Raw genomic sequence first — 24962 nt, forward strand, 5'->3', positions numbered from 1 at the left:
TATCTCACATGAAGGAATCAAAAATAGGAAAAGGAATGTCCTTTTACATTCGTAATGCCACTTATTCAGTCAGGCAGATGATCCCTGGCTTTTCTGTTCCTTAAATGAGATTATCATTCCCTGTATCTCCCATAAGCAATTTATGTAGTAGCATTGCATACATAAATGTCCTTATATCATCCATCTCAAACAGAACTAATCTGATAAATGGCACCAAACTATCACTGTTCTGACTATTTCTGGGTCTACAGGTTTCAGTAGTATACCCTAACCTGCCTCATCAGGAACATGATAATAGAACAATATTCATAAAAAGATGCTCACTTTTCATTAACAGGTTTTTAAGCAGAGTTTTCAGTTCGCTTAAAAGCCGATCGCGGCCTTATTGTCCTGTGTAAACGCTCCCCACTCAGTGCTTCTCATACAAGGTGAATCGTTGAGTGAGAAGCCCGCGATCTAGCTGCGAAGTCTTTCAGTGTAAACTCTCTGCTTGAGCGCTGATGACCTTAGTGGTGACGTCAGCAGTCGTTTACCCAACTGTTGGCCCGTGTAAAAGGGCCATAAGTCGTTAGTGGTTGATATAACTAATTCAAAACTAATACCAATATCAGTCCGATTACCAATGAAGCCTACAGAAGAATGAGATAGATAAATCATTTATTCCTTTCTCTCGCTCGGCATGTATTGTGAGATAGGAGGACCTAAAAAAAAATTCTTGTTATTTAAACCAGAGCCTCTATCTCACGAACTATTAATCCCTCTACCGCATCCCCTAGTACAGGGGTGTCAAACTCATTTTCACTGAGGGCCACATCGGGCTTATGGTGACCTTCAAAGGGCCGATTGTAAGACAGTATAGTAAGGGTTTGTTCACACAAGCGTATTTGCGTACATAATATGCAGTGAATAGAAGCCATTGATTTCAGTGAGTTCAGTCACATGATGTATATTGTCACACAGCATGACCTATTTTGTTGCGTACTACGCACCCCAATAGGCCATTGAAGTGAATGGGCCGTGCAAATATGTGGTGAATGCGCAGGAAACCTATGTATTCACTGCATATTTGGGCACCATCTCAGTGGGCCCATCTGCGTTCTTTTTTCCGTGCCCAAATATGCAGGCATTAGCAATTTTTGATTGCGCAAATACACAGCGTATTTGTGCTACCGAAATACCCATGTGAACAAGCCCTAATAGTGACCCCCCCAGCAGCCACCATTATCCCCCCCCCCCCTCAGAAGCCACCATTAACCCCCCCCTCTCAGCAGCCACCATTAACCCCCCTCAGCCACCATTACCCCCCCTCCTCCAGCAGCCACCATTACCCCCCCTCCTCCAGCAGCCACCATTACCCCCCCTCCTCCAGCAGCCACCATTAACCCCCCTCCTCCAGCAGCCACCATTAACCCCCCTCCTCCAGCAGCCACCATTAACCCCCCTCCTCCAGCAGCCACCATTAACCCCCCTCCTCCAGCAGCCACCATTAACCCCCCTCCTCCAGCAGCCACCATTAACCCCCCTCCTCCAGCAGCCACCATTAACCCCCCTCCTCCAGCAGCCACCATTAACCCCCCTCCTCCAGCAGCCACCATTAACCCCCCTCCTCCAGCAGCCACCATTAACCCCCCTCCTCCAGCAGCCACCATTAACCCCCCTCCTCCAGCAGCCACCATTAACCCCCCTCCTCCAGCAGCCACCATTAACCCCCCCCCCTCCAGCAGCCACCATTAACCCCCCCTCTCAGCAGCCACCATTAACCCCCCCTCTCAGCAGCCACCATTAACCCCCCCTCTCAGCAGCCACCATTAACCCCCCCTCTCAGCAGCCACCATTAACCCCCCCCCCCTCCAGCAGCCACCATTAACCCCCCCTCTCAGCAGCCACCATTAACCCCCCCTCTCAGCAGCCACCATTAACCCCCCCTCTCAGCAGCCACCATTAACCCCCCCTCTCAGCAGCCACCATTAACCCCCCCTCTCAGCAGCCACCATTAACCCCCCCTCTCAGCAGCCACCATTAACCCCCCCTCTCAGCAGCCACCATTAACCCCCCCCCTCTCAGCAGCCACCATTAACCCCCCCCTCTCAGCAGCCACCATTAACCCCCCCCTCTCAGCAGCCACCATTAACCCCCCCTCTCAGCAGCCACCATTAACCCCCCCTCTCAGCAGCCACCATTAACCCCCCCTCTCAGCAGCCACCATTAACCCCCCCTCTCAGCAGCCACCATTAACCCCCCCTCTCAGCAGCCACCATTAACCCCCCCCCTCAGCAGTCACCATTAACCCCCCCCCTCTCAGCAGTCACCATTAACCCCCCCTCTCAGCAGTCACCATTAACCCCCCCTCTCAGCAGTCACCATTAACCCCCCCCTCTCAGCAGCCACCATTAACCCCCCCCCCCCCCCCCCCCAGCAACCATTAATACCATTAACACCCCCCTCGGCAGCAACCACTAAATCCCCCCCAGCAGCCACCATTAGCCCCCCTAAACCACATACTTACCTCCTCCTTGCTGTCTGCGCTGCTTCCCCTCCGCTCACATATTAACATTTTCCACATCACTTCTGCTTATTCAGCAGTTCCAGCAGCCTGATTGGTTGTTTGGGTTGGCTGATTCACCAAGCAACCAATCAGGTTGCTGGAATTGCTGAATAGGGCAGAAGTGTTGTGAAAAATGTTAATATGCCAGCGGGGAGCTGCAGCACTCCAGCTGGTAATAGCTTAGTGGTGAGCGGCGTCGGCACGCCGCGGGCCACATGAAACGAGGCAGCGGGCCGGATTCGGCCCGCGGGCCTTGTGTTTGACACATGTGCCCTAGTACATGGATATGTTTTTCTCCCCTGGTAAATTTCAGGTAAGTCACACTCAAATTATATAAGTCTTAAAGTCATAAACCTAGTCCTCCTCGAAATCCTGTAAATCTCTTGTAAACTGAAAATGCTTTCATCTTTAATATTAGCTGTAAATAGAGATGAGCGAACGTACTCTGTCGAGCTTGATGCTTGTTCGAGTATTAGCGTACTCGATGGTGCTCGTTACTTGAATGAGCATTAAGCCGTGTTCAACCCCGCCCCAGTTTTTGGCTCCTCCCCGCTGTGACGTGCCTGTTTTGGCCCCTCCGCGACGCAGCGCACGTCAATGGCAAATTTTTTGTCTGGCAGGCAGGGGAGAGAGAGAGAGAGAGAGAGACACACACGAACCAAGAAGAAAAAAAAAAAAAAAACCTCAGGACCTGGCGTCCCACATACAAAAATGCTCGAGTCTCCCATTGTAGCCAATGGGGTTCGTTACTCGGGTAGAGCTCTCGAATTTTACGAAAAGCTCAACTCGAATAACGCGGACCCAAGCATTTGGGTGCTCGCTCATTTCTAGCTATAAACTTTTCAATATTTACTTGTAAGGTTTATTTTTCTTGCGATACTCTGAGAATCATCTGAGAATTTACAGGTCTGCTCTGTATTCTCTTCTATACCTTTCTAATATATTTTTCTCCTCAAGTAATATACAAGCTATAAATCTCAGAAAACAGTCCATGGCCTCCTTTACCCATTTTTCTTATTAAGGTAAGGGACTTGACCCTGGCTGCTGTCTCTATTAAAATACTAAAGTACTAATTTATATTCTAAATATTTCAAAAGGCCCTGTACCTCCTACCACGATCTGACACTTGTAAGATATTTTAAGGAATTCTTAATAGAAAGACATGGGGATCTCATTTGTAATTTACTCTGAGAAAAACAGCTTTGGTTGCTATTAATCCTGTATCACTAAAGTCTTCACTGAAAAGAATAACCCCCTATTTAAACCTGTAATTAATCTACCGCCAGCGAGAGTGGAGCATTCTGTGATGCGAACACTGGGTAGGTAGGTAGCCACTGTGACAGTTCACTTCAGGATAGGGCTACAGTGACGGGCATGCACTTGGGCTTAAATACTCAGTGTTCAAGCTGAACACTGTTGATAATGCCACGCACTATTTTCAACGTGGCGCCTAGTCTACCATCAAGACTGATTATTCTTTCTTTTTTTTCTATCTATATTTTATATGAATGTAGTTCTAATATGACGTTCCTAATGAGGCAGGTTATGGTATATTGCTGAAACACGTAGACCCAGAAATAGTCTGACGAGTGATAGTTTGGTGCCATTTATCAGATTTAGCTCATTTTGAGATGAATATAAAGACTTATGCAAGGCTACAGCATGAATAGGAGTATTTAGGGTCTTGTTTATGGGAGATACAGGGAATGATAATCTCATTTAAGGAACAGAAAAGCTAGGGATCATCTATCTGTTTGACTGAAAGACTGAGTGGATTTGGGAATGTCAGTTGACATCTCTTCTCCTATTTTCGATTCCTTCATGTGAGACAGCGACTGAACTAGTCAGTCACATGTTTGATGCATTATACTCTTTTTGGATCTATTATCAGCTCATTTTCATTTTTAATTTTTATAAAATAAGTTATGTTTTATCATTTTTTTACTCATACAGAATATCATCTTACAGTGACATGTTTGTAAAAAAATGAAATTGTATTTTTCACCTGATTTTATAATAATTTTTGCAAAAAAACTGTGGGGTCAAAGCTCAGTACATATCTAGATAAATAGGCTAATGGGTCTAGATTTCAAAATTGGGGTAATTGGTGGGGGCTTGCTATCATTTTGGCAGCTGATGGCTCTACAACGGAGGAGTGGGCCCTGGATTTTTTTCAGTTGGGCCCAGAAAGCCAAAGGGTGTTCCCCCGATTACAGGCCTACTTATGTGTCCACTAAGCAGATTGGGGCTACAATGGGTATGTTTTTGAACATGGGACAAACAGGGGGTATCCATTTTCATTCATATGTGTGCTGTGCAAAAACCCACGTTTTTAAATTGCCAAGAAAGTAAAAGTCATAATTTTTCTCCTTCTGCTTTGCTTAGATTCATTCTAAGGCCTCGGTCAGACGGGCGTTTTTTTCGCGCGATCTGCGCATATATAGAACCATTGCTTCACAATGGCATCGGTCACATGGCCGCTTTTTATGCGGATGTCCGATAAATTATAGGACACGAGGAATCGCAGATCGCGCCTATCTGTGATTCCTTGTGTTCTACGTATGCGCTCAATGGGGCGGGTGGCAGCAGCGCCGACCCCATTGAGAACATATAGTACAAAAATCATTCTCCTCTGCCACAGCTGTAACAGCTGTGGCAGAGAATAACGATGTTCGCCCATTGAATTCAATGGAGCCGGCAATACAGCCGGCTCCATTGAAAGCAATGGGCTACCGGCGAGCGCGGGATGAATTTTCGGGAAGGGCTTAAAAATATAAGCCCTTACCTGAAAATCATCCTAAAATGTGTAAAAATAAAAAATATATATATACTCGCCTTGTCCCTGCAGCCGGAGTTCAGCCGCGACCGGCCGGCAGTTCTCCTGAAGTGCTCTGTGTAGTATTCAGCAGGCGGGGATTTAAAATCCCCGGCTGCTGAATGGGCTCCCTCTGATTGGTCACAGCCCTCACCAATCAGAGGCAGCTCTCACTCACCCATTCATGAATTCATGAATGGGTGAGTGAGTGAGTGCTGCCTCTGATTGACTCAGTGCAAAGACCAATCGGGCAGCTCTCAGCTATTGAATGACAGCTGAGAGCTTCCCCGATTGGTCCCTTCGCTGAGCCAATCAGAGGCAGCACTCACCCATTCTGGAACGCCTTCAAGCAAAATTTCTGTTCTGAAAGCCAATGGCTGTTCCTTTAGTTTTGAGCCCCGTTGTGCATACGGACATATTAGGGCCACAATGGTTACATTTCTGAACACGGGACAAACGGGTATCCATTTTGGGATGCATATCTTCATTTGCATGTGCACTATGGAAAGAGAAACTTGTCTTTAACCACTTAACGCCACAGGATGTAATTGTACGTCCTGACAGGGTGGTACTTAGCGCAACAGGTTGTACAGTTACGCCCTGAAACTAGCACAAGATCAGAAGAGATGCCACGCTATCCGGCAGCAGGAGCCAGCTGTCACTGAAAGCCGGCCTCCCACTGCAACAGCAGGGGTGCATCGGTACAGCAACCCCCACTTGTTAACACCTTACACGCCGCGATCTATGTAGGCATTGTACTCTCGCGATGTGATCGCAGAGAACCCGACGGGTTGCCATGGCAACAGGATGCCAGATACCAGCTTCCTACATTGCCAGTGGCTGTGATCGCTATAACAAGTGATAAGGCATAGCAGGACAGAAAACCTTTGTGTTTTCCCCTATTAGTAAAAAAAAAATTAAAAAATTTAAAATCCCACATATTTGGTATCATTGTATCCGTAACAACTCGCACAACAAATTGAACGCACTTTTTAACCTGCACAGCAAAAAGCATTTTAAAAAACCTAAAAAACAGGGGCAAAATGCAATTTTTTTTATTTTGCCTCCCCAAAAAAAGCAATAAAAGTGGTCAAAAAAGTCATGCCTACAATGGCATATTACACAAAAAAACAAGCCCTCACAGAGCTCGATCCATGGAAAAATAAAAAAGTTATAGGACATTGAATGCAGCGATTTAGAAAAACAAATAATTTCCAAAAAGGGGTTTTATTGCGGAAAAGTGGAAAAACCTAAAAAAAACAAAAGTGCATGATTAACTCTAAGAAAAATATGATAGAAATGATGTTTTCTCTCCCTGCTTTCATTAAAAAATGAATACAAGTTTTACAATATAGTTTATGTACCCAAAAATGGCACCAATAAAAACTACAGTTCGCCACGCAAAAAACAAGCCCTCGTACGGTCATGTCAACAGAAAATAAAAAGTTATGCTTTTAAAAATGGGGATGAAAATCCCCCCCAAAATCGTTGTGTCCTCAATGCCAAAATCACCCTCAGGCCGGCTGCACACTGGCAATCTAGATTCCTCATTTGGGAGCTCGCAGCGGTATCCGGCTCTGACATTGGCCAGTATCCCTGCGTACCTTGTATCCTCTGTGCAGACGCCGACTGTAGATTCTGCAGCAAATATCTGTTCATGTGCAGCCGGCCTGACAGATTTTGTCATAAAGATAATGAAAAGGTTAGAACCTTGGAGAGGGGTATATATATCGAAAAAGGAGCTGACTAAAGCCCTATTTACACAGGACAAATGTCGGGTAAACGATGCTCGACACTCCTCCCTGCATATCCTCGCTCCCGTACTACTGCAGAGCAGCCAGCAGGGGGCTGGGACGGCTGGAGATTTCTCTCCTCGCTCTCCCCTGCCCCTCTTCATTCACTTAACATAGTGGCTGTTCAGTACTGAATGGCTGCTGTTTACACTGAACGATCATCGTTCAGCTCATCATCCATCGTTTATGCAGCATAAAGGGCAGGGGAGTGCGAGGAGTGAAATCCCTTTCAGCCTCCCCGCTGCAAGCCAACGATACTCGCTGCTGTGCAACAGCACAAGAGCTAGTACATGTGGGGACGAGTGTCGGGTGTCGTTTGCCCGATATTTGTCCCGTGTATATGGGGCTTAAGTTTGAGGCAATTTGGGGAAGATTGTCTAATAATCGATAGCTCATATTGAGTGCTGGTTGCATTGAGGTATTGTAGAAAAGCTGATGGGGTTTAGGCCTCCTGCGCACGACCGGGTTAGATTCTGGCATGTGGGATCCCGCAGTTGGATCCGACCCTGTGCCCGGCTGGTGACCACTCTCACCTGTTCCTATTCTTGTTTTCTGTACTGCGGGAGCGCCAATGGAAGCTGTCTGTGCGGAAATGGAGAATGCACAGAATGGAGTATGCTGCCATTTTTCTGCCACGAGTGGAAATTTCCACTCCTGTCCAGGAAGCAGCGGGTCTCCATAAGAGTCTTTGGGCGGTATTTGCTCCGGAATCCAGGGGGCAGCCGCCGGCCACGGATTCTGCAAATCAAATCCTCCTGTGTGCAGGAGCCCTTAAAGAGGGAGAGAGGTGGGAAGGTGAAGAGTTAGCTTTTTTTTTCTTCTTTGTATCTAAATATTTTTTTTATTGGGGATGGAGAGATTGTGATTTGTTTACATATAGTTATGATTAATTGCATTGTTTGGGTGGGGTAATTATGTTTTATGTATATTGTGCCTTATGCATCGTTAAATGTGTAGAGATTAGGGGTAATTGTATTAAAAACTGTAACTTCAATAAAAATGATCTGATTTTTTAAAAAAAATCAGAGATTCACCTGCCGAAAATGATCATGAATATCATTTACCTCCTGTTGACTGAAATCTACTACCACATGCTGGTTAATCAGCACTTCATTAGGTCGCCTCTCTGTCCATTGTCTCTGTGCTGGCTGTGCAGGTATTGAAGGAGGATCACTCTCTCTTCTGATTATAATATTCTTCCTCATTTCCAGTATCTGTGCATCTGACAAGAATTCTGATCCTGAAGAATCCCATACATCGCTATCCCGTTTATCACGGTGCTATTGTAAGCCTGCATTAGCATTAGCTAAGCTCACTCTCTCCTCTTTACCTTTCCTCTCCTCTTTCTGGATTTACCTTGTGCCACCACCTGCTACTGTCCTATAAGTGTCTAATTTGTCAACACACAAATTACTCTGGCATTGTACAATTGTTAACCCTTTCCAATGCAGTGTGGGCCCTCGTTCGACATTAAAGGGGATGTCTCGCGAAATCAAGTGGGGTTATACACTTCTGTATGGCCATATTAATGCACTTTGTAATATACATCGTGCATTAATTATGAGCCATACAGAAGTTATTCACTTACCTGCTCCGTTGCTAGCGTCCTCGTCTCCATGGTTCCGTCTAAATTCGCTGGCAGCTTGCTTTTTTAGACGCGCTTGCGCAGTCCGGTCTTCTCCTTTCAGCACGAGCCGCTTCAGTGTGCTCCCCGCTACAGCTCTTCTGCGCATGCGCAGACGAGCTGTCACTGCTCGGGAGCGCGCTGGAGCGGCCATTCTGTACCATCCTCTGTTAGAGGAAGGTGCAGAAACTGGAGCTGCCCAGCCGAGAAGCCGCCCAGCTGTCCCGAGAAGCCGCCCAGGTAAGTGATGGGTCGGGGGTGATGTTCACTAACAGGTGAAGGCCCCGGAGCCCAGCGCTAGGCTCCGGAGCCCAGCGCTGGGCCCCGGAACCTAGCGCTGGGCCCCGGAACCTAGCGCTGGGCTCCGGAACCTAGCGCTGGGCCGAGGGGCCTTCGTCTGTTGTCAGGGTCTAGCGCTGGGGAGCCGGGGCGTAGCGCTGGGGAGCCGGGGGGTAGCGCAGGGGAGCCGGGGCGTAGCGCTGGGGAGCCGGGGCGTAGCGCTGGGGAGCCGGGGGCTAGCGCCGGTTACCTGCTGCCTGGCGGTGGGTGACTGGTCGGCCGTGTTCACTCCAGGGGTCCGGTCGGCGGCTGCGGGGCATCTGGTTGTCAGGGAGACACAGCTGGTAGCGTCTCGGGAGCGCGCACGTCGGGCTGCAGCAAGTGAAGGGAAAAGAGCCGGCGGCCATCTTGGGGAAACTTTTATAAGTTGCTGAAACGCTGGAACTGTAAGTAGAAACCAGCTAGAAAAGTCATTTACAGGGGGGCTTAGTAATGTATGCTTAATTAGGGGGACTGGGCAAAAAAAAAAATTCACTGCTTCCTCGAGACATCTCCTTTAAGGCCTCATGTCCACGGGCAAAAGAAGAAGTAAAATCCGCAGCGGATTTTAACTCTTCTCCTGCATGCGGATCCGCATCCCATAGGGATGCATTGACCACCCGCGGGTAGATAAATACCCGCAGATGGTCAATAAAAGTGATTTTAAAAATTTTTTTCGTGCAGGTCTCCCGTGGGGACGGCTCCTGCAGGCTTCTATTGAAGCCTATGGAAGCCGTCCGGATCCGCGGGAGACAAAAATCGGGATTTACTCATCCGCTCCGGTTCTTCCCTTCGCCGCGGCTCCATCTTCTCTCCGTCGCGGCCGGATCTTTTTTCTTCGGGCCGGCGCATGCGCGGGGCACGTCGCCGACGTGCCCTGCGCATCCGCAGAGCCGAAGAAAGAAGATCCGGCCGCGACGGAGAGAAGATGAAGCCACGGCGAAGGGAAGATCCGGAGCGTGCGAGAGGTAAGTTTATTCTTCTTTTCAGCGCTCATGTTCGCGGGGCTGGAGGGACCCGCTACGGATTCTCCATGGAGAATCCGTAGCGGGCCTGATTTTCCCCATGTATATGAGGCCTAAGGTTTCCCTGCATAACGAGCAGCGACGCATGTTTCTAACAGCATGCAGGACACCGCTCGAATATCGAAGTCTTCTCTACATATGTATGCTACAGTTAACAGGACAGCGCTCTTATGTCAAAGCTGTTCTGCATATGTTTGCTCCAGTATACAGGACAGCGCTCCAAACAGTTTGGATTCGAAAGTGTTAATGCATGCTTTAAGGCCGCTTGCAGATGGGCGGAATTTCCGCCCTTGGAAGCTGCTATAGGATTGCGTTAGCAAATGCAATCCTAGGCAGATGCCCGCGGTTTGTCCGCGCGAAATTTCACGTGGCAAACAAACCGCGGCATGCTCTATTTCTGTGCGGGGCTCGCACATCAAACAGCTGGAGCCGCGGGCGCGGGTGAGTACGCTCCGCTCTCTGCAGGCGCTCGGGTCGGGTCCCGTGGCGAGAATCCTCGCAGCCGGATCTGACCCGCCCGTCTACAGGCGGCCATCGTCCCAATTCTTTTGTTTAAATCTATCTGCCTTTCTTTCAGTTCAACAAGATCCATCCATCCACGACTCCCCAAAGCACTCAACTCTTTCCTTTTTTCTATAGCAACTTTCTGCAAACATTTTTGTACATATATTGGCTCAACATTGTCTCTCTATCCTGCGCAACGTGATCATTCTGTGGCCACGTTTCCATAGGAAGGATTTTCCCATCCATGAACAGAAATATGTAAAGCAGTACTATTGTTAGCACTAGACCTCTTATTTCTTTTGTATGGCATCCTGTTCATGGCGCCAAAATATCTTTTACCAAGTCAGGATACCCATAGAAGATATGTTTGAGACACTGTTATAATTATGCAATTAGTCTTTTACTGTAGGAGTCCTACAATGAATATAGACTTGGTTAGATGTAATTTTCTCTACACTCTAGCCAGCACATCACATGTGGAAAACTCTTGATTTCCATCATGCAGGAGTCACATCTACATCAGGGTAAAGTTTCCAGGCATCCTGTCAGATCCATAGACGAGCTTTCTAGCCACATACTCTCAAGCCGATCTTATATACTGTTTACAAAAATTGTCAACTTGCTTATGTGCACATAGACATTTTATTGTTTCATTCTTACTAACCCATCTTAATATTGGTCTATCTGTGTCTGCTCATCTCAAAATTTTGCCCAGATAACTGGAGAAGTCCAGGACAGCCAAGCAAATATTAAGACCCATTGTTTTACATAGGGTCTATCTTAAGGTGCGTTTACAAGAAACGATTACATCGGCTGACAATTTTGAACAAACTTTAAGTTGACTTTGTTTATACAGGTGATTTAAATTAAAATAGGCATGCTGATTTCATAAATGCAGTTAGTTTCCTTCTATCACGTCAAGTTTTTTTCACTACAGCTTATCTGAATGCGATTACTCAAGCCTGGGATCTGCAGCAAATCCAGCCTATAGCATGCTATGACAAATTGCGATTTCCTGCTCACAAGCAGAAATAGATTGCCATTTTCTGCTCGCGGGGGAGAAATTGCGATTTTGTGCGGGCAACGCACGGCTGGCTTCCATAGAAGTCAATAGAAGCTGTTCATTCTGCAGCCATTCTGCAATCATCATTGCAGAATGATGCGGGTCCCGCAACCATCGCTATAGGGACGGCGTGGCATCCTCCATACTGCACATGTGCACCGGCATCCCGGCTGCACATCCGCAGCAGAGAAGAGAAGATGGCGGAGAGGTAAGATGGAGTCATTGGCCGGGCACCGGGTCAAACTCCACTGTGGGAGTCCCGGATGCAGGAGGCCATAATCTGCATGGCAGTACAGTACGTCTGTCAAAAAGCCAATCTAAAGTTATGGGTGTCAGAATGCGGTGACACAAAGCAAATTTTTAAAGGTCTTTAAAAATAGTTAGAAAACTATCTGTAAAAATGGTTCGAAAACCACAAAAACTATATAAGAACCTATTCCCAATTCTCTCTGTTCCATTTTTGAAGCAGAAAAAAAGAATTAAACATTTCTGTTTTAACCCCATTGTTTTCAATGGGTTTTCAAAAAAACTGATTGTTTTCAGTTCACTTCCATTCTGTTATGTTTCTTTCGCAGACTTCAAACATTTGAATATGTTGAGCGTAAAATATTAATTTCTATCAATTATATTCTACTGTTTAGAAGCAATGGGATGAAACTGAAAGGGAGGAGACACAGATTAGATAGTAGAAAAAACTTTCTGACAGTGAGGGTGATCAATGAGTGGAACAGGTTACCACGGCAGGTGGTGAATTCTCCTGCAATGGAAGTGTTCAAACAAAGGCTGGACCAATATCTGTCTGGGATGATTTAGTGAATCCTGCACTGAGCAGGGGGTTGGACCCGATGACCCTGGATGACCATTCTAACTCTACCATTCTTGGATTCTATGTCTGGGATGGTTTAGTTAATCCTGCACTGAGCAGGGGGTTGGACCAGATGACCTTGCAGGTCCCTTCCAACTCTACCATTCTATCATTCTGTGTCTATGTATGACTAAATGCAAGCCACAGAATGCTTAAAAAAAACTTTTCTGCTTAAAGGGAACCTGTCACCATCTATGAGCACCCTAAACTAAGTTATGATGCTCATAGGACAGGTTCCCAGGATTTATGTGGTATATTTTTTATACCTGGCTCCATTATCCCACACTGTCACTTACAAGAATTGACACGTGGTTCGCACAGCAGACTCAAAGCCGTATGCTGTGCACGCACTTACATTGAGAGCAAAACCCCATTTTGAACCTTGAAGTTTTGTTTATGCTTGCAAAAGAGACTTTTCAGTAAACATGTTGACAAGGACTGTTGCCACTCCACCCATCTATGCCCTGTATAAGGCCTCCTTCCCACGAACGGATTTCCGCCGCGTAATTCGCGGCGAAAATCCGCTGCGTTGCCCGCAGCTATTAGGTTCTATTGAACCTAATAGCACAATGCTCACGATGCGTAATTCCACCGCGGAATTACGCACCGCGATTTCTCCCGTCCTCACCCGCAGCATGCTCTATTTTCTGCGGGTGAGGACGGGCTGTACGCACTGACGGCTTCCATTGCAGTCAATGGAAGCCGTCCATTCACGCTATCTCCCGCTGTAACCAGCGGGAGATAGCGTGAAAAAACGCTTTCCCGCCCACCGCCGAGCGTCATATGACGCCAAATGACGCGGTCCGGCCGCGTCACGTGACACGGCCGGCCGTGCACGTGACACGGCTGGTGACGCGAGGGCGGTGGGCGGTGACGGGCGGTGACGCGCGGCGGTGGGCGGGGAAGCGATTTCACGCTATCTCCCGCAGGTAAGTATAGGGGCTCTGGGGGGCGCCGTGACGGGCTTCACAGCGGAATATTACGCTGCGGAGCCCGTCACGCTCGTGGGAAGGAGGCCTCAAGGACATACATATAAAGTGTGACACATGCACCTACTTCTAGTGGGTTTTTGTTTTGAGTGTGGCTGGACAGTTGTTTATTCAAAAGGTACCTTCTTCATGGGACAATTAGCACTCAAATTATCTCTGAATACAGTGAATTGGCGCAATAAGGGCACTGAGCGAGAATCTGTTCGTTTGTCGGAGGCGGTTGGTTTTGAGCAGAACTAAAAGCCCAGTGACTGTTGGCCGAAGCTGTCTTTCAACTGTGAACAACTACCTGTTTACTGTGAATAGAGGCAGGCAGGTCTGAATGTTCTTCCTCTGTTCTGCCTCCATTCACAGAGCGACTATTGCTTCCTTATAAAGCACAGGAGCCATAGTCAGGCTTTTATGTGCCCAACAGTCATCCTATATAAAGGAACCTTAGTGCTATATAAATTCCTTCTTATCATGGTGGTGTTTTCGTGTAACATGCAAGGTAACACACACTACTTGTATCCTCTGCTTAGGCAGTGAAATAAATCCGTAATATACACCATATGTGGCAACTGTTTCATTGTTAATTTAAAGGCCCACTCCAACTAAAATACTTTTTTTTCCATCACTGCACCCCTCACCTGATTGTCTATCACATTGTGTCTCCTATATACATTGCAGTCATTTCCATGCAGTGCAGCATCCTGTCTGATACTTACCAGACATCTTGATTTTCAGATTTCTCCCAGCTTTTTCTTCCTCTATGCTGTGCTAACAATCCCATGATGTGTCAGCACAGCATTACATAACCAGCTGTAGCAGTAACATCTCTGCCTGCTGAGAGGACAGTATAAATATCATTATCCTCTATAATCTCCTAAACAAGCTAAAATCCATAAGTATACAGTCAGGAGGATGAACTATCATCCCTTTCATTTTAACTGTGTGACAGAACCCTCTAATCATCCACAGTAACTGTGATATGAGTTATTGTCTCCCCTTGTGTGGTATAGCCCATGTAATATAATCAAACAGGAATTATGCTGACTAGTACATTTTAGGTGGGCAGAATTGAGATCACATGACCAACCTAAGGAGAACTTCAGGAATTATCAGATAGAAAGGCATAACAAAACAAGTTAATACAGGGGGACTAGTTACATAATGAATGAAATAATTTTTCACTGGAGTAGCTCATTAAGCGTTTATTACAAGGGCCGATAAGCACCCAAACGATTGTTTATGCGTCTTTTTTCACATTTTGTTTTTATTCACATTTTGCCTTTTACAATAAAATGGAGGAAACCTTAATCAAGATATAAAAACATAAAATTCAAAAAGGAAGATAACAAGACAACCAACAATTGACCCCAAAACAAAGGTGCAGGCAGTATAAATAAAGGTTAATAGCATTGTACATCAGGTATAGTAAGTGCCCGCATATGAACACAGTACAATTCTCTGTACTGAGGAGGGTCACTTGTAAAACAGTGGTTTGGCCAAGGCTAAGCTAGTGAGAAGAAGGGGGCGGAAGGGAGGGTAACCTTCTCTTGCAGAGTTGAGAACAGAGTCCCAAAGTCTAAGAGAATGCTTAGTTGATAGGGTTAGTAATGGGGGGACCTGTAGAATTGAGTCACTGAGAGCCAAAGGAAGCGATAGTTGTAAAATGAAGAAGAGCCTGTTGAGCCATCTGGTCTGCTTTACTTTGTATAGTTCAGAATGCCAAGTCCTAAAATACTTTAAGCATATAATACAGACACATAAACAAGTCTCCCTTCACTGTCTAAGCACACTTTTGTAGAGTCCTCTGTTTTCCTATTGGCATATATGGCTTGTTGTAGTCAATATTGTTCGCTGTCACCTGAAATGCAAGGGTTAGCACAGCCAACTTCCCCTCCTCTCTCCTCCCCCTCCCCACTCCCTCTCCCTTCCAGGACACAGTTATTCCATTGAGCATTAAACATTATCTTCTAAGCAAGTCCTTATTAAGGAGACCGAAGGCATGCAGCCATTTGAGCCATATATTGTAATATTTCTGTAACGTTTTCCTTCTGCAATAAATGCTTTTTTCCCACATTAGATTTTGAGTGACTTTATTTTTGAGCTCGGCCAGATCAGGAGGGGTCTTATCCAGCCACTGCTGTGCTATCAATTTTGTGGCTAAGTATAATATTCTAGGGGGCGTGGCCTGGCAGCCCAGGAGAGAGGACGTGCCCGCTGAGGCTCCGCTCTGCAGCCGCCACGGCATCCTGTGCGCTGAAGACCCGGGACGGCGATTTGAGGACCGGCGCTGGCATCCCTGACCCAGCAGGAACGTTTGGAGGCCTTTTTTGAGCCTCTCCCGGAGAGGAGCGCCACGGGGCCTACAAGGCCTGAACATCCCCGGGCTCAAGTGCCAGCTGGCCGCGACCGGAAGTGGAGAATCGCGGGCTCTCCTGCCCAGCAGACCGGAGTGGGGACCAGCTAAAGGACACCAGAGGAAGAGCAGAGGCCTGGTGGCCCACCCTGTACAGCTGTGGACCGGGTGAGTGACGCGGCTGCCGCCACTGACCCGGGACCCTGCTCCCCCCCCCCATGCTCCTTCGCCCCCACTGGACTGCAGTACTACACCTGGGGCTCCAGAAGCCCCCCGAGGTGGGTTCCTTGCCGCACGGCTATCATCCCAGGCTGACAGACACATCAGGCCCCCCCCCCAGCCAAACGCCATGCGGAATAGGGGGGACAGGGGTCTAGGGGAAAAGAGTTGGAGCCGCAGGGGGCAGAGAGGGAGTGCGGAAGAAGCTGAGCATACAGCAAGGAGCACTGCACGTGGAACCCCCCCCCCCTCCCGGGAGAGAGAACTTTAATCCTAAACAAGGGGGTACAGAGGCAACTAACTGCCCCCCCTTCCCACGCGTTTGGTCGCCTGGCGGACCTATGAACCCCCTTCATCAGCAGTACCCCGGGACCATAACCTATTGTTTTACATACATCTATAGACCAAGCCCTGAGATGCCACCCGGAGGTAGCGCGTCGGTGACGCACAGATACCATTGCATTATGACTGTACTCTAACAGCTATGTATTAAAGCTTAAACTGAGCATAAATCCCCCCCCCCTGTGACATCTTACAAGCTCAAGCCTGCGGACATCCCCTACTACTATTATCTAGCACGATGGCGCCCAGCAAGCAAGCTAAGATAACTAGCAAGCTGCAGCAATACTCTCGGCTCAGCACCTCGGCGGACGCCCGATCTAACGCGCCCCCCAGCCCACAGAGTGCATCCTCTGAGGGAGCCACACCAGCCTCGCCCTCCACACCCGGTCCGACTATTGCCGACGTACTGAAGGCAATCACAGAGTCGCGCTCTGCCCTCAGGGAAAAAATTGACGCACTGCAGTCGGACTTTGGGCTACTGCGAGCGGACGTCCAAACGCTGAGAGAGCGCACAACAGAGGTCGAGACACGAGTCTCTAACTTAGAGGACACTGTTGCATCACTCTCAGACCAGATGCGCACCCTTAACTCAAATGTAATGGCGCAGCTGAAGAAAATAGACGATATGGAAAACCACCTGCGCAGATGCAACCTCAGATTTATAGGATTGCCGGAGGGCGCTGAGGGCAGAGATCCTTGTGACTTCCTGGAATCGCTACTCAAGCAGGAGTATGGCTCCAACTCTCTGTCCCCCTTATTTTGTGTTGAAAGGGCTGACCGCATTCCATCAAGGGCTCCGCCGCCCGGGGCCCCCCCACGCACCTTTATTGCAAAGCTGCTTAACTACAGAAACAGAGACAGAATCTTGGCACTTAACCGAGAGAGAGAACCAAAAATTTACAGAAGTAAAGAAAACGCTGCGCTCGAAACAACTGGTCTACGCCATGCTATACCCTGCTAGGCTAAAGGTGATCAAGGATAACCGCTCCCACTTTTTTGAAAACCCAGGGGACGTCCTAAACTGGCTTGAACAAAACTGATCTATGTCGTGAGACTTTCGAAAATGCGTACTTGATGTGGCTGGCCGACCAAAACTTCCCTTTTCTTTTGCACTGTAACTGCGGAGGGTGACCCCTTTCCCTATCCCCCGCCCTCCCTTCCTTCCTTTCCACTCCCCCTCCTTTCTCTCCTTTCTCCCCCCTCTCTTCTCCCATTCTTCCCCTCTCCCCTACCCCCTCTCCCAATGAAACTGCAAAGTAATGTGGACTGTGATAAAGCTACTATTTTCTTTAGACTGTGAGGGCCCGGCTGGACTGGGGGCCTATGTGCCGCCCGCGGCCTGTGCTGGGTACCTATAGTCCACACTGGCGCAGCCCACATTCGCATAACCCTGTCTCTGTTCCTTCACAGGGGGATTCCATTTTCATGTCTGTAACTGCTGTTACTGTTTAACCTTTTTTTCTGTTATAGTTTGTTGGTGACTCTCTCTTGGGGCCAGGCCTTGCGCCCCCTACAAGTTGTGAGTTATGGGATCGAAACCTGTCCAAAGTTCGGGGGGATGGGTAGGGTGGGAAGGGAGGGATTGGTTTGGGGTGGGCAAATGTGAACAGATTTTGGTTTGCACTGTAACTTTTATTTGTTAAAACTGGTCTCCTGGAACGTCAGGGGCCTAAACTCTAAAATTAAAAGAGCATTGGTTTTTGACTTCCTCAAAACTCCCCTCACATGATATTACTCTAAGAAACACACCTTAGGGGCTCGAGGACACTGGCGCTTAAGCGAGCAACAATAGGCTCAGCGTATCACGCGACTTACTCAAATTATGCTAGGGGAGTCAACATACTGGTAGCCAAATTGGCCCAGTTTGCCTTCCGCCAAATACACATAGACCCTGGGGGGCGTTACCTGATCCAACAGGAAACCTTTCACGGGCGCCTCCTCACGATAGTAACTGTCTACCTACCACCGCCTGCCAATATTGAAATACTTCATGAGGTGATGGCGCGAGTGGTCCCCCTGGAGACAGCGCCGATAGTAATTATGGGAGCTTTCAACCTGATCCTGGACCCGGTGCGGGACCGACTCACTCCAGCTGCTCAACACAGGCCCGGCTGCTTGGGTGGGCCGACTCCTACCTATTGCAGGAAGTGTGGTGTGCACGGCCTCCACATGACTGAGCCTACTCATGCTACACCCCGACCTATAATGCCTTCTCGCGCATAGACCTCTGTTTTTGCTCTCCGGACTGCCTCCCCATGGTTGTGACATATCCTACCTGCCCAGAGGCATCTCAGATCACTCCCCGCTCCAACTGGTTCTTGACCTTGGAGTTGAGGGCAGTCGCCCTATGTGGAGACTGAGCCCGTTGTGGTTGGAACAGAGAGAAGTGCACAAATACGTAGAACGAGAGGCTGAAATGTACTGGGAAATCAACGAGGGGACGGCATCGGAGCTGGTGGTATGGGATGCATTTAAAGCCTTCACCAGGGGATCCTTTACCTCGGCCATCGCCGAGCATAGAAGATCCCTGGGAGCCAGCCGTCTGGATCTGGAACGCCGCCTTGACCTAGCAGAGGCTAGACACATAGCGGACCCCTCCCCGGAAACTACTACAACTCTGAGTGCCCTGCGGCGGGAATATAAATTACTGCTGGTTGAATATACCAAGAAGAAACTTCTGTACCCCCCCACCAGATCTTTGATCAGGGAGACAAGAATGGCCACTTGCTGGACTACCTGGCTAGAGAGGATCAGACACTGCTGCCAATTACAGCAGTGAGAGATAGCACGGGTACTCTATTAAACGACCCCAAACTAATCAATCAAACGTTCGCCCAATTCTACAGGGACTTGTACACCTCTAAACTAAGCTGCACTGAAGCGCAGCTTCTGGAGTATCTAGATGACACCCCCTTCCCATCACTGAGCAGAGACAGCGCGGCCCACCTGGATAGAGACCTGAGCATAGAAGAAATAACGGAGGCCATTAAGTCACTTCCCAATAGGAAGTCACCAGGCGTGGATGGGCTCCCTGGGGAATGGTGCAAAAAAATGTGGAAACCCTGGCCCCACGACTTCTAACATTATATAACTCTATTTTGTGGGAGGGGGTGTTACTATGCAGCGCGGCACGGGGTCCCGCGGTCGGCGCGCGTCGCTCCGGCGGCCTGGAGCCCTGTGTCGGGGTTATCCCAGCGGCTTGGGGCGGCCGGTGGGCGGCGGCGTGGGCGTGTCCACCCGTAGGGTGCCGCCCGCACTCCTCCGTTCTTCTTATACAGCAGTGGGTGGAGTTGCCTCCTCCCACTCTCCGCCCCTGGGCGGAACCTTGTGGTTAAAATACTGGCAGTGAATTGAGCTCACTGCCAGTTATTGGTCCTGCTTTCATCTAGTCATTCTGTCTGCAGTTTACCTCAGCCAGTCCCTAGTTGTCTGTCAGCTCCTTCTTGCTATCCTTGCTCAGTCTGTTTCTGTTGGTTCTGTTAGCCTCTAGTCTGGTCTGTCTCAGTCAGCACTAGTTCCTATTCAGTGTCCTGTCAGTTTGCCTGTGAGCTCCATCTCCAGCCCTGCTTGTACTTGTAAGTTCTGTTGGTTTGTTCCACCTGCCTCTTCTGTCAGCACTCTGTCCCCCGTTAGTGAGTTTCCATCTAGGTAGTCGCCAGGTCCCTAGCCAGAGCAGGGACCGCCGCCCAGTTGTCCGCCTGGGGTTAGCCAGTGCCGGGCAAGTAGGCAGGGACAGTGGGGTGCAGGAAGATCAGGGCACCCCACCTGGCGCTCGGGGGGCGGAGTGCCGTAACAGGGGGCACTACCAGACACAATGCGTAAAGCCCTAATAATAATGATCCCTAAAACCGGAAAAGATCCCACGGACTGCAGCTCTTACCGTCCCATTTCCCTCCTCAACAACGACGTAAAAGTAATTGCAAAAATATTGGTGACGTGTATAAACTCGGTACTGAGCAAGATCATACACGCTGACCAGTCCGGCTTCATGCCTGGCAAAAGCACGGACATGAACCTGAGGAGACTCTTTAACCACCTATCGTACAAACATACTAACTGCGGGAAGCGCACTCTGGTATTTATAGATCAGGCAAAGGCCTTCGACTCAGTAGAGTAGAAGTACCTGTGGGCGGTGATGCGGCGGTTCGGATTCGGGCCAACTTTTATTAAATGGATCGAGATTGTATATGACTCCCCGGTGGCTAACATTAAGACCAATATACATGTTTCTTTCCAGTTTTCCTTAAGTAGGGGCACAAGACAGGGCTGCCCTTTGTCCCCCGCCCTGTTCGCCCTCGCCATAGAGCCTCTGGCGATCCAAATCCGAACGTCACCAACAGTGAAGGGATTTAAATTGAACAATTACGAAGAGCGCATAGCGCTCTATGCAGACGACACCCTTCTCTTTCTTCAAGACCCGGAGGCGTCTCTAGATGCAGCGCTGACTATATTCGGCGCATTTGGCACGCACTCTGGCATTAAGGTCAACTGGGACAAGACCCATCTACTGGTGGTGGGCCCTGCGGCTGCTGAGCTACCCCTGCCCGCCCCGCCCACGCTGAGTTGGACAACCCAGACCACTTACTTGGGCGTAAAGGTCTCAGCAGAACTATCCGCCTTCTACAATTCCAACCTGGTCCCTCTCCTGGGCTGGACTGAGGAGGTGGCGACACGCTGGGCGTCTCTCCCACTCACGCTGGTGGGCAGAATAAACCTGCTTAACCCTTTCCAATCCACTGTCTGACATCTAAAGACATAATGATTTAAGGCTGTACAGTTCCGATGTTGGAAGATGTCCGTTGGGGTTCTCTTACCGTATATTGCCAGCCTCTCTGCTGTCGGGGCCTATCCAACGCGTCACCTCATGCAGTACTGGCTTTAGCCAGAAGAGAGCACCGTTTTATAATGGCAGAAAAAGAGTAAGCCCCCTAGGAAAATCCGGATACAAATTGGATTGGAAAGGGTTAAAATGAAACTGCTACCAAAATTTCTGTATATACTGCACAATTCCCCTACATTAGTCCCCAAAAAATTCTTTACTATGCTCCGCGGGATCGTGCTGTGTATACTGTGGAGGGGCACCACACCCAGGATCAAATTGGAGACTCTGTGCCTCTCATCGAGCGGGGGGAGGGGGGGGCTGGCCCTACCACGTTTCTATTACTACTACCTGGCCGGCCAACTGGTATACGCAGGATGGTGGCTATCTTCGTCAGATTACAACCCAGTAGTGGGCCTTGAACGTAAAATGGGGGACCCTGCCCAGAACCTACGGGGGCTGCTGCTGAGCGACCCCTCGTCCTCGGTTGCCCCTCTGCCTACTCCCATGCTGGTGACACTAAAGGCTTGGCAACGGGTCACGAGACTGTCCACTGCAGAAGAGAATGCGAGATCCCCACACACTCCCCTCTGGAATAACCCCAAACTGCCACACTTACAGCGCTTCCCTGAGTCTGCCTTCTGGAGACGTTGGGGCGTCAATGTCCTTTCGGACATAGTCAGCGAGGGCACGCTTAGCACCTTTCTGCAGCTGCAGGTAGCCCACGGTATCTTCCCCTTTGTACTAGTTAAACCACCTATATTTCTGCCAGCAGACGTTTTCCGAATTCTAGGTCATCGAGGCTCCTCTCCATCTAAAAGGCATGCCGAAGCTGCAGATATTTGAAGAATTGCATGTACGGCAGGCCATATTCATCTCTCAACTGCTCAAATGATCTTATATTGACTTCTAACACTATCTGAGGTTGTCGTCTGATCTCTCTATCCTTCCACCCTTGAAAGCCCTCTAACTCCTTTAACCTCGGGGTGTCCCAAATAGGGTATAACATGTAAAACCTTTGATCCCCATTATTTCTCTAACGTTCCACCAAACCCAATGCACGAGGGTAAAGTTGTGAATTTCTGGGGATTACAGTGGAATTTGAAGCTGTCTAGGGCCTGAAACAGATGTGCATTTTTAGAAGACAGAAGCTCCCATCCCGTGTATCTTCGGATTCCCATCCCTTGAAACTGTGTGTCTGTGACGGCAGAAAAAAATGACATTGGATTAGGCAGCGCGAGCCCCCCCCCCCCCCCCCCCCCCCCATCTCCTTTAGGTTTACACAGTATCTCCAGTTTAATTCTAGGTTCTTTATCTTTCCAAATAAAGCCTCTAAACAGGTGGTTAACCCTGTAAAAGAGACCATGCGTGATCCAGTAAGGCGAGTTATGGAGCAGGTACAGCAATTGTGGCATCCATATCTTAATTAGATTTACTTTTCCTATAATAGTCAGGGAAAGTTTACACCAGACATCTTTTTTTTTCTAAATTTCACCAGTACGGGGTCTAGGTTCAATTTCCCGTAATCTAATGCATTTCTTGAGACTGACTCCCAGATACATAATGACTGATTTGCATTGAATAGGGATTCTATTTTCCTCTACAGCAAGATTGGTGTCATCTATTGGCAGTATATCAGATTTGCTCCAATTTATGGTGAGGCCAGAGAACGAACCGTACTGTCTGATCAAAAACATTGCCAGAGCCAGAGATTCGCCAGCATCACCCAAAAACAGAAGCAGATCATCCGCATGTAATGACACTTTCTCTTTCACCTGCCCTCTTTTAAACCCCACCACCTCTGGACAAGATCTTAAGGATGCCTTTACACTGAAAGATGATCACTCAAAATTCGCTCAAACGGCAGTTTGACAGTTTTGAGTGCTCATCTTTGCATAATTCTTGAGTAGCTAATTAGCTACTAAAAGAGTTTAATACAGGCGGAGCGGAACACGGCTGATAACTCAGAATAAAGCAGCTGTTTTTATATGCAAACAGCTGCTTTGTTCTCATAGTTATCAGCAGTGTCCCGCTGAGCTGATAGCTTTGAGAAACAACAGGAGCGCTGACAGCTCCTTTGTTTTCGGAGCTGTCAGCTGGTATCCTGCAGGGAAATCCCAGCGGGATACCAGCTGAAAGAATGCCATGAGCGCCGCCCGCTGAGAAAAATGCTAGAAATCAACGATGAGCGAACAGTGTATGATGGCCACGCATTTAGACAGAATGATTATCGCTCGAAAGATGGCTTTTGAGCAATAATCATTGTTTCTAAATGGGCCCTAACCCCTTAGTGATGAAGCCTGTTTGTGCCTTAGTGACGGAGCCAAATTTTGGAAATATGACTCCGTAAAGATTTTGCATATCCAAGTGATTCTGACCTTGTTTTTTCATCACATGTTGTACTGCATTTATGTGGTAAAAATAGACTGATAGAATTTGTGTATATTTATTAAAAGTGCCAAAATTGGAAAATTTTTGAAGAAATTATCATTTTTTCACATTTTTAATTGCAATATCTCAAATATGTGCAAACATACTGTACAAATTGTTAATAAGATATATATTTCCATCTGTTTACTTTATTCTGGACGCACATTTGAAAAACTTTGTTTTAACTATTTAGGAGACATACAAATGTAACATTGAATATCAACATTTTGAGGGACACTTTGTTTTTCTACATCATGCCAAGATTGCAAAGGCTCGTAGGTGTCAGAATGATAGATACCCCCACAAATGACCCTATTTTAAAAACTACCCCTTTAATGTATTCACTGTGGGGTTTTATGAGTTTTTTACCTCACATTTTTTTTCAGGAATTAATGCAATTTAAAAGAGAAAATATAAAATTTCATATTTTTGCAAATACATCATTTTAAAAGGCAGTTTTTTTTTTCTATAGTGCATGTGAAAATGAGGATTTACACCCCAAAATGGATACCCCTGTTTGTCCCGTGTTCAGAAACATATCCATTGTGGCCCTAATCTTATGTCTGTTCGCACAACAGGGCCCAAATTGAAAGGAACATCCAGTGGCTTTCAGAAAATAAATTTTGCTTGAAAGAATTTTAGGTCCCATTGCACACTTGTAGAGCCCTTGAGCGGCCAAAACAATGGAAACCCCCCAAATGACCCTATTTTGAACACTAGACCCCTTAATGAAATGATCTATGGGTGTACTGTATATTTTGACCCCACAGTTTTTGAATGAATCTAAGCAAAACAGAAGGAAAAAATTACGATTTTCATTTTTTAGCAAATTATGTCATTTTAAAAACAATTTTTTTGTACAGCGCACACAGGAATGAAGACTTTCACCACAAAATGGATATCCCTGTTTGTCCTGTGTTCAGAAACATACCCATTGTGGCCATAATGTTATGTCTGTATGCACAAGGGGGCGCAAACCGAAAGGAGCAGCCAGTGGCTTTCAGAACAGAACTTTTGCATGAAGGTGATTTAGGCCCTTTTGCCCACTTGTAGAGCCCTTGAGTAGTCAAAACTATGGAGAACCCCCACAAATGACCCCATTTTAAAAACTAGACCCCTAAACGAATTCACCTAGGGGTGTACTGCATATTTTTATCCCACAGCAAAGTGGTAGGAAAAAAATTACGTTTTTCATTTTTTTGGCAATTGTGTCAATTTAAAAACACAGCACACATATAAATGAACGCTCTCACTACAAAATAGATAC

This window comes from Eleutherodactylus coqui, chromosome 1 (assembly GCF_035609145.1).
Source record: "Eleutherodactylus coqui strain aEleCoq1 chromosome 1, aEleCoq1.hap1, whole genome shotgun sequence".
NCBI lineage: Eukaryota > Metazoa > Chordata > Amphibia > Anura > Eleutherodactylidae > Eleutherodactylus > Eleutherodactylus coqui.